We start from the raw sequence: 14,462 nt of genomic DNA on the forward strand, positions 1-14,462 counted from the left end.
GGATTTTATATTTTGTTTGATCTAGACTTCATGTACATTCCTTTGTGGAATATAGGATCGATATATGTAAAATTTTATTTTTGTCGCGGATCGTATCCTTGCGAGGCGTGGTGCTATTTGAGGACCAGAGGCACAGCGGAAAAGGAAGCTATATGGGCACGACGACATGAGCCCTAGGGCTAGTAGCTAGGTTTGACGACTGCTAGGGCTAGTGGCACACGGAGGACAGCGATGGAAGAGGTCATAATAGTTGGAAAATTATTTTTCCATATTTATTGCTTTTATTTGCTATGATGTGTGTGTGTGCATGTAATGTGTGCTTGCATGTTAACATCCTCATCTTAAATAACTAAGTGGAAGAGGGATTTTAAATAAATTCCAAGGTCTCCATTATGAATGATTATAAGAAATTATTTAGGAGTGTGTGGTCTTCTCCATCTAAAGGGGCACAATCCTATTTAATGGACTAAGTATCAAGTAATGGTATACACTTAGGCGCATTTAATAGTATCCTCCCCATCGGAGTCACTGCTATTATTTGTGTGACCGAAGGAATACGAACTATTAATTTTATTTGTCATAAAGTTAGGTTGACAAGAATAAAATTAATGGGTAAAACCTCCTCTTACAAATGTTTGAATTTATATACGTCCACACTATCGTGGCATACAAAATTCATGGTGTTTTGAGGTGTTGGTGAATTTAAATGATATTGTTTGAGGAATCAATGTTATTCTAAATTCTTAAGTTTTGACCAAAACTTATTTTGTGATTCTTAGGATTTCAAATGGCCTTCAACCCACTTGTTGTTATTCTGAAAGAGAACAAACTTACTGGTCCCAATTACATAGATTGGAAAAGAAACCTGGGCATTGTCCTAACTGCTGAAGGCTATAAGTTTGTACTGTTAGAGGTCTGCCATAATGAGCCTAATAGTGATTCTAGTGAAGAGGAGATTGAATATCATAAGAAATGGGTCAAGGCAGATGAGATGGCGCGGTGTTACATTTTGGCTTCTATGTCAAATGTGTTGCAACATCAGCATCAGGCCATGCTTACTGCCTATAACATAATATACAATCTCAAGGAACTCTTCGGACACCAGAATCGGGCTGCTAGGCAAGAGGCTATGAGAAACTTAATGACAACCACCATGTTAGAGGAGACACCCGTAAGGGATCATATCCTCAAAATGATGGCTTACTTGAACGACATATAAATCCTTGGAGCTGAAATCGATGGGGAAACCCAGGTTGATATTATTCTCTAAACGTTACCCAAAAGTTTTGAGCAGTTCCGCCTGAACTACAATATGAATAAAAGGATTTATTCATTGGCGGAACTACTGACAAAACTTCAAGCAGCAGAAGGGTTATTTCGTCATAGTTCTCAAATCCACTTTGCTGAAAATGTTTCTACTTCTAAGTCGAAAGGCAAGAAGAAGAAAAAGAAACAAGCTGGCTCGACAAAGAAAGTAAATCGATCTCTAGGTACTGGACTAAAAGCAGGAGTGAAGAAGCCAAAGGGCAAGTGCTTCATTTGCAAGCAGTCTGGACATTGGAAGGCGAACTGTCCTCGTAGGAAAGAGAACAATAAAGGTATATCTTATTCTCTAGTAGTTGAAACATGTTTAGTGGTGTTATCTACCAGTACCTGGTGTGTATATACAGGAGCCACTGATTATGTCTGTAATTTATTGCAAGGGTTCCAGGAAACCCGACGACTATATAAGGGAGAAATAACCGTTTACATGGGCAATGCTACGAAAGTGGCGGCTGTTGCAGTAGGAGATGTTTACTTATCATTTGATAGGAATAGAACTTTGATTTTGAGAAATTATCTTTATGTACCAAGTTTTAGAAAGAATTTAATTTTTCTAAACTATTTTTGGATGGATATACTATTTCTTTTGATGACAAAGTGGTTATCAAGAAAAATAGGGTAGTTATCTTTTTTGGTACATTAGTTGGCAATTTGTATACTATAAATCCAATAACTCCCACAAAGTAACAAATGGAAATTAATAACACATCCTCTAATTCTAATAAGAGAAAGGAACCTTCGGAAATGAACCAAACATATTTTTGGCATCTAAGGCTTGGACATATTAACTTGAGTAGGATTCAAAGGCTAATAGCCGATGAACTCTTGGGTTCATTGGTAGTGGGAAACTTTCCAACCTACGAATCTTGCTTGGAAGGAAAAATGACCAAAAGACCTTTTAAGGCCAAGGGGTATAGAGCAAAAGATGTGTTGGAATTCGTTCATTCTGATTTATATGGACCTATGACTATCCAGGCAAGAGGTGGTTTCGAATATTTTATATCTTTTATAGATGACTATTCGAGATATGGGTACATTTACTTGATACACCTCAATTCTGAGTACTTTGATAAGTTCAAAGAGTACAAGGCTGATGTGGAGAAACGTCATGGTAAAAGTATCAAGACACTACGGTCTGATCGTGGTGGCGAGTACCTATCAGGAGAGTTTAGGAATTACTTATCAGAGGTTAGGATTCAATCCCAATTGTCTTCACCTGGTACACCCCAACAGAATGGTGTGGCAGAACGAAGGAATATGACTCTTATAGAAATGGTTAGATCGATGGTGAGTTATTCAGAATTACCAAATTCATTCTGGGGATATGCTTTAGAAATGGCAGTATACATTCTGAACTTGGTACCTTCTAAATCAGTACCCTCTACTCCTACAGAATTGCGGAATGGGCGTAAGCCTAGTCTGAGACATGTTCGGATTTGGGGTAGTCCAGCACATGTGATGAAGAGAGATGCTGATAAGTTGGAATCTCGTACAGAAGTTTGCTTGTTTATAGGTTATTCTAAAGGAATGAAAGGTGGTTTGTTTTATAGTCCTAAAGATCAGAAGGTCATTGTTAGCACCAATGCACGATTTTTAGAAGAGGACTATGTAATGAACCACAAACCCATGAGTGAAATTATTCTAGAAGAAATGAAAGAGGACACGTCTACTTTAGTACCAACGCTGCAAGATAAAATATCACAAGAAACTGCAACACGTATAACAAATGATGCACAACTACAGGCAGTGTCTCGTCGTAGTGGGAGGGTTGTTAGACAACCTGAAAGATTCATATTTTTGGGAGAGTCTTCGGACCTTATCCCAGGTAAACATGAACCTGATCCCCGAACATATGATGAAGCACTCCAAGATAAGGATGCATCATCTTGGCAAAGAGCAATGAATTCAGAAATAGAATCTAAGTATTCTAACAAAGTCTGGGAGCTAGTAGAACCACCAAATGGTGTAAAAGCTATTGGATGTAATGGGTCTACAAAAGAAAAAGAGGGACAGATGAGAAGGTGGAAACCTTCAAAGCAAGGCTTGTTGCGAAGGGGTATATTCAGAAAGTGTAACACCCATAGGATCCCTAGAAATTTTACATAAATTATTCATGATTAAATGGGTTTCATGTGGATTCTTCTTTAAAAAAAATATATAATAAAAAAGAACCAAAAAGAGGCATGACAAGGATTGAACCTTGGACCTCTTAATAAGTGATTCCATGTTATAACCAGTAGCCCCAGCAGGGGTGTGCTGTTAGAAAGAGGAGGGAAATGATAGTTAAAGGTAGGAAAGGTGAAGGCCCCTTCACTTAAGAAGAAAAGTTTGAGTTTTCTTCTTCTTCCTCCAATGAAAATTTCATTTGTCTTCTTCTTTTCATGAATGAGAGTAAGAGAGCTAAGGGAAGAAAAGACCATTTTCCCTTCTTCTTCTCATTATGAATAAATAAGAAAAATGAGTAGGAAAACTTCATTTGTTCTCTCTTCCTCCTCCTCCTTCTCTCCACCGAAAACCAACCTCTCCTTCCTCACCATTGCCGAACCAAGCAAAGGAGCTTCTCTCTAGGAAAAAGTTTCACCAAGCAAGGTTACCTTCCTTAGTAAATCAAGCGAGAGGATGTAAGTATCCCCCTCACCTGCAGTACAAGTAGCCTCCTACGATTTCTATGGTTGAAAATGTTTTGAAGAAAAATTAAGATGTTATCTTGTAGGGTTCTGCCATGATAAGAAAGATGGAAACATGCTATCTATTAGTTTTTTTTTGGTTGTCTATGGTTGTTAAATAGTTTTATGGACTCATGTTGTTTAAAACTTGGAATCACACTCTTGAAGTTTCAGCCATGAAAAGATAAAGTGGTTATTAGAAAGTTTAAGATATAAACTATGCTTGTTCATGATTTCTTATGGTTTGTACCTCACTACATGATGTTAGGTTAAGGTTTTTCATGTTGATATTGCTTAGATTTTTGGAACCTTGCTCTTTAGGGTTTGGCCATGTATAGATAAGGAGGTTTAGGGAAAGTTTAAGATATAAACTATGCTTGTTTATGACCCCTTATGGTTTATAACTCACTACATACTGTTAGCCTAAAGTTCTCATGTTTAGGTTGCATAAAAGGTTAGATCCATAATTTAGGGTTTCGGCCAAGCAAGAAACAAAGGCATAAGAGGAAGTTTAAAAAAATTCAACTAAGCTTGTTATGATTCCTCATGATAAATAACCCATTGTATGATATTAGCTTAAAAGGTTTTATGCTTCAAGTTGTTAAAAACCTAGATGTATGTTTCTAGGGTTTCGACCAAGAAGGAATAAGGAGACTAGAGGAAGTTTAGAAACTTAACTATGTTTACTAATGATTTCCTCATGATGTGTACCCACTATATGATGATTGGTTTAAAAGTTTCTAGTTTCATATTGTTTAAAAAAAAAAGAAAAGATAATCCAAAACCAAGACATGTATGTTTCGGCCAAGTAAGAAAGTTAGGGTTAAGGAACTTTCCATGATATCTAAAGGCCTCACATGTATGCTATGTATCATGAGATATTAGGTTAAAGATCCATGCTTAAAATGTTGCTTGAAAAACCTAAGAATCATGTCTATAAGTTTTGGCCAAGGAGGAACGTTAGGGTTAGAAACCTAATTATGCTTACTAAGAACCTCTCTATTCCTATGCTATGTATGTTGTGGAAGTTTCATGCTACATGTTGCTTAAAAGTTAGAATCATTTCCTTTAGGTTTCGGCTAAGAGGAGATAAAAGGTTTAGAGAAAATTTTTGGAACCAACTATGCTTGTTTATGACTCCTTATGATGTATGACCTCCTACATGATGTTAGTTTAAATTCTTCATGCTTATGTTGCCTAAAGACCTAGAATCATGACATGTAGGTTTCGACCAAAACGAGAAGACTAGGGTTTATGTTTGCTAAAGGTCCTCTATGTTATGATAAGTACCATGTGATATTAATATGATGCATCCTTATTTAAAGTTGCTTAAGATCCAAGACCAAAACCCTTGTAAGTTTCGGCCAAGTATGATTAGGGTTTGTAGAAGGCTCAAAACCCCTAACTATGCATGAAAATGATATGTTTTATATGACAAGAACATGCTATGCTTCCTTATATGACAAGAACATGTCATGCTTCATGATATGATAAGAATATGCTTCATGATATGATGAGAATATACTATGCTTCATGATATGATAGGAATATGCTATGCTTCATGATATGATGAGAATATGCTATGCTTCATGATATGATAAGAACATGCTATACTTCATGATAAGACAAGAACATGCTATGCTTCATGATATGTTTATGAAAGACTTATGTAAGATGAAAATCCTAAGAGATGCTTCCCTTAAGTTGGGATCAAGAGCACTCTTCATGATATGACAAGAACATGAAATATTATGATATGACAAGAGCATGATATGTTATGATATGACATGCTATTTTACTTTGTATGGCTTGTACCAAGGGTGGGCTCCATAAGTGCCCCTAGGTCGATGGTCAATGAAACGGGCCTAGTAAAAGGGATGGGCTCCTAAGTTTCCCCTAGGTCAATGGTCTATGAAACGGGCCTAGTTCCTAGTAGGTTCAAGATTTGCTACCTTGGATCTACTTAGGATGCACGCATTCATGTATGTATGTGGTATAAGCCGGGCCCTCATGATGAGATTATGTTTAAGTATGTATATGATATATGTTTTCAAAAAGGACATTTTGCATATGTATTCATCTCATGACACATGTTTTCAAAAGAACATCTTGCATCTACAAGTTCATGTTATGTGTTTCCTTTATGCTTATGTAGGATGCTTTTGAAATTATGTCTATGATGCTTATATGATCATGTTGCTATTTTATGTTTATTCTCTCACATGATATGATATGATGTTATGTTATGCTCTCACATGTTATGATATGACTCAATGCTTATGCTCTCACATGTTATGATATGACTCGATGCTTATGTATGATTCATGGTTTTAGTGAGTAGGAAAGAGACTTACTAAGCCTATAGACTTATAGTTTTTATGTTTCCTTGTACTGCAGAAAAAGGAAAGGAATGGCTAAACTAAGAGGAGCAGCAGGAAGGGCTAGAGTGTGTGTGGCAGTGGCATGGTGGAAGAAAACTGCCTTGTGCTTATATGTTATAAGTTTTGCATATGAACCATGTGTTGTCTTTATGCTTGATAGTACTTGAACTAGTATGGATAGTTATGCACTTATGTTCTCCTAGTTTCATGTTAGTGTTGGGATTTTCGGGCCGCGAAAACCGCTTTTTGCGTCGCGGAAACCCCGAATCTCCCTAGCCAACGGATCCGTGCGAAGAATAAAATTTTTCGAAAAACTACGAGTACGAGTTTACCTAGATCTACACTTAGATCTACAAGGGAAAAAGGTTATACCTTTGAAGCGAAGCCCTTCGCGTTCCCGCTCGTCCAAATGGTGCCGGATCTCGAAGTTGTCAACGTAGACAACTCTCTATATGTATCCACACAAACAACTCAATGGAGAGAGAGCCTTAGAGTGTGCTAGCACTCGAAAGGGTCTCGTCAATGGTAGAGGAGGAGAGGGAGAGGGAGAGCTTGAGGAAGAGGATGAAGTGAATGTGCCTTGAATGAAAAATTCATTCCATCCCCTCACAATAGTGGTCGGCCACTTTCAAAAAAGTGTAACCCCCATTTCCACATTAAGTGCAATTAATGTGGAGCCATTAAAGTGAAGAATTATAACCTCCATGAGGTGGCATCTCACTTAAGTAACCATGATGATGTGGAGCATCATCATTGGTCCACATCTTGCCAACACACTAATGATGTGGCAAAAAGTCAAGTCAAACTTGACTTTTCCTCTTCCTCTCAAGTCAAGTCAAACTTGACTTAATCTCTCTCATGGTTGATCTAATCCAACCATTTAATTCAAGTCAATTTAATATAATGAATCTAATTCATTTAATTAAATTGATTCAATGAGTCATAATCTAAATTAGACTCATTGAACACATGAATCAACTTGAGTCTAACTCAATTAGCCCAATTAGGATTACTCTTAATCCAATTTGATTCATCAAATGAATCTAATCCTCTTGGTTCATCATATGAACCTAATCTCCATCTAGTTGTCCTTAGTGTGTGACCCTATAGGTTCTTGTAACGTTGACAATGCCCTAAACCCATTTAGGAGCATAAGTAATGAGCGGTATCTAGCAATACATCATTACTACCCAAGTTATAAGAATGTTGAGATCCAACATCACCTTGTGACTACTAATTGTGACTCCTCACAAAATATGACAAGTGTCCTTCTATCCTAGACATCTAGATTGATCAATGTGAGGTATAGACCGTGTCATCCTCTGATCAATCTAAATCCTGAACTCTAAGTAGACTCACTAAATCAAATGAGCTCAATATCTCATATTGACTCATTTGGGCATGGTCATGCACTTCGTGGTCTCACTCTATCAAGAATACCGATGTCTCTCCCGTCATATAGGAGGGATAGATCCCATCTACATCACTCACATCCCTCCGCATAATTTGTTACATACCCAGTAATCAGCTTTATAGTCCACCCAGTTACGGGTGATGTTTGACGAAACCAAAGTACATAACTCCTTATGTAGGGAATCATGGTGACTTCAGGTCTAAGGACTAGTAGTCATACTAATACCCACATGAGAAAGTATATGACACTCATATAACGATCCATGATACTTTCTCATGGCGGGTCATTTAGTATACATTCTCTAATGTATACCCATGTGTCAACTTGATATCTCTATATCCATGACTTGTGAGATCAAGTCATCGAGTTGACCTACATGCTAGTCTTATTGCATTAACATTATTCCTGAATGTTAATACTCGACTAGGAATGATTAAGAGTAGTGTTCCCTATATCATCTCACTATCGGTTCAACTAACCGATTGATATAGGTGAGAACCTTCTACTCAAGGACGCTATTATACTTAGTTTATTTGGCACCAATACAAGTAAGTATAATAACCAAAACAAATGACTTTTATTTATATAGAATATGATACAACAAGTCCATAATACAATCATCAAATGATTGGCTATAGGGCTCTAGCTAACAATCTCCCACTAGCACTAGTGCCAATCAGTGTAGGCTCTAAGCCCCAATGACCTAGTGTGACCATCATGCTTCCTCTGTGCCAAAGCCTTGGTCAAGGGATCTGCGATGTTAGCCTTTATGGGTACTCTGCAAATCTTCACATCTCCTCTCTCGATAATCTCTCGAATAAGATAGAAGCGCCGTAGTATGTGTTTGGTCCGCTGGTGTTAGCGAGGTTCCTTCGTCTGTGCTATAGCTCCATTGTTGTCACAATAGAGCTCAATGGGGTCAGCGATACTTGGAACCACCCCAAGTTCAGTGATGAACTTGCAGATCCAAACTGCCTCCTTTGCTGCCTCTGATGCAGCAATGTACTCGGCCTCTGTCGTAGAATCTGCTACTGTGTCCTGCTTCGAACTCATCCAGCTCACAGCACCACCATTAATGCAAAATACGAACCCTGACTGCGATCGATAATCATCCTGGTCGGTCTGGAAGCTAGCATCACTGTAACCCTTTACAGCTAGCTCATCATTGCCTCCATATATCAAGAAATATTCTTTAGTCCTTCTTAAGTACTTAAGAATATTCTTGACTGCTATCCAATGACTTTCACCTGGATCTGACTGGTATCTGCTCGTCATGCTCAAAGCATACGAGACATCAGATCGAGTACATAGCATGGCGTACATGATAGATCCTATGGCTGAGGCATAAGGGATCTGATCCATGCGGTCTCTCTCCTCTCTAGAAGAGGGACCTTGAGTCTTCGAAAGACTCACGCCATGTGACATCGGCAGAAATCCCTTCTTGGAGTTCTGTATGGCAAACCGAAGGAGTACCTTGTCAATATATGTACTCTGACTTAGGCCAAGCAATCTCTTAGATCTATCTCTATAGATCTGTATCCCTAGAATGCGGGATGCTTCACCTAAGTCCTTCATTGAGAAACATGTCCCTAGCCAAGTCTTGACAGACTGTAGCAAAGGGATGTCTTTCCCAATGAGCAGTATGTCATCCGCATACAATATGAGGAAGACAACTATGTCCCCTACAATCTTATTGTAGACACAAGGCTCATCTTCATTCTTGATGAAACCAAACTGTTTGATTGCATCACCGAATCGAAGATTCCAACTTCGAGAAGCTTGCTTTAGTCCATAAATGGACCTATGCAGCTTGCATACTCTGCTAGTATGATTTGGATCTACAAAACCCTCAGGTTGTGTCATGTACACATCCTCGAGTAGGTTTCCATTTAGAAACGCGGTTTTGACATCCATCTGCCAGATCTCATAATCGTGGTAAGCTGCAATAGCAAGCATGATCCGAATGGACTTAAACATCGCTACTGGTGAAAATGTTTCATCATAGTCAATACCATGAATCTTCTTGAAACCTTTAGCTACCAAGCGACCCTTATAGATAAGTCCATCCATGTCAGTCTTTCTCTTAAAGACCCACTTACACCCTATGGGTTTTACCCCTTCAGGTGGATCAACCAAAGTCCATACTTGGTTGGTGTACATGGATTCCATTTCGGATCTCATGGCTTCTAGCCATTTCTCAGAATCTGGTCTCATCACAGCTTCCTGATAGGTGGTAGGCTCATCCTCTATGAGCACAACGTCATCATGGTCAGACAAGAGAAATGAGTATCTCTGAGGCTGACGACGTACCCTATCAGACCTGCGAAGAGGTATGTCTACTTGAACTGGTTGTTGTTCCTCAACTCTTTGTGGAACAACATCATCCACAACACTTTGTGGTTCCAGTTCAACTTCCATCGAGGCTTCAGTGCTAGGATCCGCATCTTGAACTTCTTCAAGATCGAATGTACTCCCACTAGTCTTTCTAGAAACAAAGTCCCTTTCTAGAAAGACTCCAGTCTTTGCCACAACTATCTTGTGCTGTAGAAGTAATATCCCTTAGTTTCCTTGGGATATCCTATAAAGTAGCACTTGTCGGATTTGGGTCCTAATTTATCTGAGACTTGATGTCTAACGTAGGCCTCACATCCCCAAATCCTCATGAAAGACACTTGGGCATCTCTCCCAGTCCATATCCTATATTGTGTCTTTATCACGACCTTGGATGGAACTCGGTTGAGTATAAAAGCTGCCGTGTCTAGAGCATAGCCCCAAATGAATGTCGGAAGATCTGTGTGACTCATCATAGATCGTACCATATCTAATAGGGTACGATTCCTCATTTCAGATACACCATTCCACTATGGTGTTCCAGGAGGAGTGAGTTGGGATAGAATCCCACACTCAGCTAGATAGTCACGAAACTCATGGCTAAGGTATTCTCCACCTCGATCTGATCGAAGTATCTTAATACTCTTGCCAAGCTGGTTCTGTACTTCATTCTTGAATTCTTTGAACTTTTCAAAGGATTCAGATTTATGTGTCATCAAGTACACATAACCATATCTACTGAAGTCATCAGTAAATGTGATGAAGTACCTATAACCGCCTCTAGCAGCGACATTGAAAGGGCCACATACATCACTATGTATAAGTCATAACAAATCAGTCGCTCTTTCGCTGTGCCCACTAAAAGGAGTCTTGGTCATCTTTCCTAGTAGGCATGACTCGCACGTCTCATAAGATTCAAAATCAAATGAGTCCAGCAAACCATCCTTATGGAGCTGGGATAAGCGCTTGTCATTTATATGACCTAAGCGACAGTGCCAGAGATAGGTTTGGTTCAAGTCATTTGACTTGAACCTCTTGGTATTTATGTTATAGATAGGGCTTTCAAGGTCTAGAATATAGAGTCCGTTTATCAGAGGTGCACTACAATAGTACATATCGTTTAAATAGATGGAACAACATTTGTTCTTTATTGTAAACGAGAAACCTTTCTTGTCCAAACAAGAAATTGATATAATGTTCTTAGTTAATGCAGGCACATAACAACAATCGACTAACTCTAGTATAAGCCCAGAGGGCAGAGATAGAAAGTAAGTCCCTACAGCAACATCAACAACCGGTGCTCCATTGCCTACTCGTAGGTCCACCTCGCCCTTTATCAATGCCCTGCTATTTCTCAGCGCCTGCACATCAGTACAAATGTGAGAAGCACATCCAGTATCTAATACACATGATGTAGAAATAGATAGATTGACTTCTATAACATATATACTTGAAGTGGAAGTCTCACTTCACTTCTTCTTAAGATCCTCCAAGTATACCTTGCAGTTCCTCTTCCAGTGCCCGGTCTGACCGCAGTGGAAGCAGGTAGCATCCTTGGCGACCCCTCCTTTAGGCTTCAGTGCCTTGCCTTTGCCCTTGTCTTGGGACTTTCCCTTGCCTTTGGGCTTGCCCTTGCCCTTATGTTTCTGAACCATCAGAATAGTGTTGGGCTTAGCCTTCTTAAGGTTCAGCTCAGCAGTTCTCAACATGCTAAGCAGCTCAGGCAGTGGCTTGTCAATCTCATTCATGTTGTAGTTTAGAACAAACTGACTATAGCTATCCGACAAGGATTGCAAGATCAGGTCAGTGGCCAGCTCTTGGCCAAGTGGAAACCCCAACCTTTGTAGGTTCTCTATGTACCCAATCATTTTGAGTACATATGGGCCTACAGGAGCCCCGTCTGACATCTTGCACTGAAACAGTGCCCTTGAGATATCAAATCTCTCATGCCTCGCTTGACCTTGATACAGTTGATGAAGATGTTCAACTATATCGTAAGCGCCCATTAACTCGTGTTGCTTCTGAAGCTCAGAGTTCATGGTCGCGAGCATTAGACAAGACACATATAATGTGTCATCTTGATGCTTCTTGAAAGCATCTCGGTCAGCTCGCGGGGCAGTGGCAGGAGGAGCCTCCGGAATGGGCTGCTCCAGAACGTACAGTTTATGTTCTTGGGTGAGAACTATTCTCAGGTTTCTGTACCAGTCCAGGAAATTTGTTCCGTTTAGCTTGTCCTTCTCAAGAACAGATCGCAGGGAGAAAGTGTTCGTATTTGACGTCATGGTTATCAACAACAGAAAAATGTAGAAAATAAATATCATATTCTTTAAATCATTTAATTAGGCCTTTAACTAAATGATGCTCCCACTGAATTCTATAATTCATGTGGGACAAGATCCATATCATACTAACCCTTGAGTTAGCTTTGGCTAATACGCCCAAGACTTAGTATGATCGGTAGGTAACTAATTACCAATTACATCTCTATGCAACTCTTGTTTATAGGATCAAAATCCGCATTTATATTAAAACTCGAGTTAGCTTTGGCTAATATGCCCAAGAGTTAATATAAACGTGATTTTGACCAATCTACCAACCATTGGATAATGCCTATAGTTAAACTCGATCCAATTAAGTTAACTAGTTACTCAATCTAATTGAGTTGTACTCACCCATGCGTTGATAGGCGGGACCAAGATTGTCCCTCCGTACCCTACCAAGATAGTATGTGTTGCTCTGCTTTGGCAGATTCAACAACAACATACGATCGAGGTAGTGGTAGGTATCACGGCATGGTAGGCATTACGAGTTGTCGCGATTTAGATCTAATCTAAATGATGATGCGTATCATATACTCGATAGATCTAATCTAATCGAAGGGTGCATCATGTGCACGACTTAGATCTAATCTAATCGTTAGGCACTAATAAATTACTTAATTAACTAGCATGCATCACATACACACAAAAGAAATTAATTAAATAATTTTGTGATTATGTCATGACCCTACTACGATCTTCTCAAGCCAATGAGAAGATCGGATGGTCAACCTAAGGTCAACAGCTTCTCAAGCGCCTTCCTTTTGACCACCTTGTGTTGCTCGCGCCTTCCTCGTAACTCCGTCTTGAGTAGACCTTCCACCGCTTCAAAATTTACATTACATTTTGAAACTTGAGTTACATTTGAGTCTAAATCTAATTTACAACCAGAATATAAATAGGGAGGCACGACGCGCAGGTCGTGTATCAAATACAGCACACACAAACACATGACGGCACGCAGGCCGTATTATAAATTACAGCATAAATCCAATCATATTGGGTCTTTTGGGCCATGACTATCACAAAAATAATATATAATTCTAAATTATATATTTTTCATAATTTTCTGTAATTTTTCATAATTTTTACAATTTTTATGAGTAAATTTTTCCTAGCGGTCCCGATTAGCGATTTCGGGTGCAATCGCGGAGCAAATCCCCTTGCGGGGTTAGGGGTAGTACCCCTACCCGTGATATAACCATCGTGAGTTGCTCCTAAGTGATCCTACAGCGCCTTACCCAGCTGTCCCAAAAAGTTTTGGGTCGAAACATTGCCGTAACGGAAAAATCTTCTCGGTAGTCGAAGCCTACAAGTGTCTAAACACTTGTGCTTCGCTTCTACGAGAAAAATACCCTTTAAAACTATAAAAATCATGAAATTACAGAAATTCACAGAATGTTTATTTTTCATAAAAACTAAAATAAACTCGTACACGCCTTCGCACGTGGCTTTGGGCCGCGAAAACCGCTTCGCGTCGTGGTAACCCCGAATCTCCCTAGCCAACGGATCCGTGCGAAGAATAAAATTTTTCGAAAAACTACGAGTACGAGTTTACCTAGATCTACACTTAGATCTACAAGGGAAAAAGGTTATACCTTTGAAGGGAAGCCCTTCGCGTTCCCGCTCGTCCAAATGGTCCCGGATCTCGAAGTTGTCAACGTAGACAACTCTCTATATGTATCCACACAAACAACTCAATGGAGAGAGAGCCTTAGAGTGTGCTAGCACTCCAAAGGGTCTCGTCAATGGTAGAGGAGGAGAGGGAGAGGGAGAGCTTGAGGAAGTGGATGAAGTGAATGTGCCTTGAATGAAAAATTCATTCCATTCCCTCACAATAGTGGCCGGCCACTTTCAAAAAAGTGTAACCCCCATTTCCACATTAAGTGCAATTAATGTGGAGCCATTAAACTGAAGAATTATAACCTCCATGAGGTGGCATCTCACTTAAGTAACCATGATGATGTGGAGCATCCTCATTGGTCCACATCTTGCCAACTCACTAATGATGTGGCAAAAAGTCAAGTCA

The sequence above is a fragment of the Zingiber officinale genome, chromosome 9B (genome assembly GCF_018446385.1).
Source record: "Zingiber officinale cultivar Zhangliang chromosome 9B, Zo_v1.1, whole genome shotgun sequence".
NCBI lineage: Eukaryota > Viridiplantae > Streptophyta > Magnoliopsida > Zingiberales > Zingiberaceae > Zingiber > Zingiber officinale.